The sequence below is a fragment of the Epinephelus moara genome, unplaced genomic scaffold (assembly GCF_006386435.1).
Source record: "Epinephelus moara isolate mb unplaced genomic scaffold, YSFRI_EMoa_1.0 scaffold1627, whole genome shotgun sequence".
NCBI lineage: Eukaryota > Metazoa > Chordata > Actinopteri > Perciformes > Serranidae > Epinephelus > Epinephelus moara.
The window spans coordinates 1-3,413 of NW_026079134.1; the positions used below are offsets into that span (position 1 = coordinate 1).

General features: G+C 37.5%; 1 long non-coding RNA gene across 1 annotated transcript; it reads right to left on the reverse strand.

Moving 5' to 3' along the window:
- Positions 1-6: 6 nt before the first annotated feature.
- On the reverse strand, positions 7-1,836 carry LOC126387048 (uncharacterized). The gene is made up of 6 exons (XR_007569589.1): positions 1,633-1,836; positions 792-902; positions 633-689; positions 461-529; positions 312-380; positions 7-165 (listed from the first exon to the last, which is right to left on the reverse strand). It is a non-coding gene; the product is annotated as an uncharacterized LOC126387048 (long non-coding RNA).
- Between the last annotated feature and the right edge of the window lie 1,577 nt (positions 1,837-3,413).

Genomic DNA, 3,413 nt, shown 5'->3' on the forward strand with positions numbered 1-3,413 from the left:
ACAGGGAGCTAAACATTTTTCTCACAATATTTTTCTAAAAACAAGTTTTTTTACGTGACAATAGCACAATATTGAGGTCAAACTACAGATATTGGTCCTTGTTGTTTCCAGGCACTTTGGGTTTCTCCAGTAAAAAATACGTGTTGTCACTGAGCTGTGATGAACCTGTAGATTGAGAAAAAATTACAGAATTTCATCCAGTGTCATCTGAGCTGAAGTTACCATCTGTTTCTTCTCTTCTACTTTGGTAATGCAGAATTTTATTTCTGTTATTTCCAGTTTTAAACTCAGTACATATGTGTTCAAGTTACCTTTATTTTTTTCATCAGTGAAAGTGTTGCCAATCAAGGAATATGGGGACTCTATATGCAGAGATGTGTCTGTGAGAAGAGATCAAATATAATGAATATATAGTGTTTATAACCAGAAATATTTGTTAAAATGAGAGTGCTGTCTTTACTGGTCTTCTTCTGCACTGGAGGAAGATCTGGGATGGTTGAGTATGTAGGATCATTTTGGTTTGATCCAGCTATTCCAAAAATTTGCCAACAAGCGTAATTAATCAAATGAAAACACCTGAAGACAAAAGGTAGTTGGAAAAAATTATTTTTTAAGGAAAACTTATTTCTCACCATTTATTGGCTGCAACACAAATCCATCCTGTATCTCATCATAGACGGGACATCTGTCTTCATTTCCCACAAAAAAGCATGAAAGTCACAATATTAGTAATCCACTGATATCATGTTTTTATTTTTGTTTTTATTTTTTTCACGTCAGGTTTTATTCACCTTGTCTTTTCAACCTGCGTCTCCGAGTGAAGTAGATGATGATAATGACAAGGATGATGAGGACAAGTAAGGAGACAACCAGTCCACCCACCAAACGTTCTTTAGAAGCAGCTGGAAATCAGAGTAAGAATTAATTATTTATACATTGATATTCTGAACAAATAAGACATAATTTACAAACACAGCTGAGAAAAATGAAACACAGTGTTATTATATAACGTACAATTAGTTGCATATGTAATTTCAAGACAGTTACATACAGTACACTTGATCCTCATGGATGGATTATGGAACGAGCGTACCAGGCAGAGGCCCAGGGGCCACGGTGTCAGGCCCCCAGGCGCTCATCTGCAAAATGTCCCTCAAATTACCATGCCATGGGCAAAATGACCACGAAGAGGCACAAAACAATCACAAAGAGATGCAATGGAATTGTAACGAAACACAAAATAACTACAAAAAATTGGCCACAAAGAGACACAAAGAAACCAAAAATACACAAAATTACCACGGAGAGACACAACACCACAAAAACTGCATAACAACTACAAAGACACAAAAAATGGTAACAAAAACATAACCAGCCCTAAGTCTGTGTCTTGCTCCTGTAGGAGAGGTGGTGGGACCTTTAGTATATCTGTGCCCGTGGGCCCATTGTCTCATAATCCACCCATGTTAATTCTGTATCTTATAGCTTAGAACTAATAGTTGCATTGTATTGCAATTGTTGTAAACTTGCTTGTTGACAAGCAACTTTCAGGTGACGTCAAGCCTCCAAGAAGTCATTGCTGCCTTACTTCCACCCATATTATTTGATCTTCTCTGACTTCTTGTCTCTCACCTTTGATCACAGTCAGATACACAGCGGGTTTTCCATCACAGTAGTAAAGTCCAGAGTCACCAAGCTGTACATCTGTCAATGTGTTGTCTAAAGGTGAAACATAAAATCCTTTTTCTTGATGTATTTCACCAGAGCCTCTGCTCCATGTGGGAACTGATCCTCCAACATCATGAGGGCATGTCAGGGTGATGGTCTTCCCCTCTGTAGCATNACACACAAAACAACCACAAAGAGTTTTTTGTTGTTGTTTTTTTTTGTTTTCAGTTTTAAAGACAAATAATGTGTTTTGTTTAATTTTCAGTAAAGCACATTAAAATCTTAGTAAATAAAATATAACTAATACAAATGCACATAAATGCAGAAAATGCTTTCCAGCTACAGTACCAGGACGTAAATGTGAAACATGAATTACCCCCTCTTCCTGCCAATTCGTGGCATAAGTAAATAACAAGTATTTTTTATTACCAAAGCTGAAGAAAAACATAAACATTTAGTAGAGGTAATTCTGAAACAGTGAAGAGAAAACAAAAAGCAGAACAACTTTCATTATGGTTTGATGTTACCTGATGGGATCACTGTCAGCTCCACAGCTGGTTCATAGTTACACAAGTATCTTCCAGAGTCTGAGATGGTAACTCTTTGAATGAACAGTGATTTATCTGCCAATGAACTGTACAGTTTGCCCAGGTCAGGAATGTGTTTTAAGTCTCCGTCACCATTAACTGTTAGTATGTCAGTTTTGTTTCCATGACTCTCTCTGCTCCATGTCACTTCACCCTCCACAGGGTGAGGACAACGTAGAGTGGCTGAGGTCTTCTCTTCAACTATTTCATGGAGTATTTCTGCAAAAGAAACAAAATTTACGATAAATAAACACTTGTTTTTGGACTGCCGGGATTCCTAACATTGCAATAATTAAAAAAAAATGCTTTACCATCAGAGTCAAAATCACATTAACTGTTCAGTACACTGGGTGCTCCCTGAATGTGAACTTAGTGTTCCTACATTACAAACAGACGACAAACTGAAGCCCATGTGAAGTGCCAAAAACTGCAGTTCCTCTAATGACCACTTGAGGCAGTCAATCCCTATAGACTCCCATGTTAAAATGCCCAACTTTACAGTAGAAATAAACAGGTTTACAGCCTGGTGCAAAAAGAAGTTTGTATGGAGGGTTAACTCACCTGTCATTACGTCTATAGTTATGCATAAGTAAGAGCATGGACACTCTGAGTGACAGGTAGGCACTCTCTGTTTATAACCTTGTTTAGCTCTATTTCCGGGGTATGAAATTACCCGGATGATCAACGTTGCTTCCGTATCATTGGGCCAACAAAGCAGGTGTAATAGACTTGCTCTGGTCGAGACAGCTATTTCAGGTTTAGCACTCCACTAACTTGAATGGGGATAAACTGATTTAATCTTGTGGCTTTTAAAGACTTTCCAAATGTTATCAGACCTCATAGTGAAACGTATCATTGTGCAGGGATTGTCACGCTCCAAAAAATTTAACCATAAATTTACAAATGTCTCTTTCTGAATGTCAGTTAATGGAAGGAAGGCTTTTTGGGTCAAATGGCATCACATGACAGACCTGGGAGTTGCAGTGTTTGTTTACAAAAAGGGGACATGTCCCCCTAAATATTTGAGACATGTGCAGTTGCACATACAAAGACAAAGTCACTGATGACTTTCATTTTGACAAGATTAAATACATTTACACATTGAATTATTACAAAAAAGGCATAAATTGGTGCATAAAAATCCAGTGCAGGAAATTA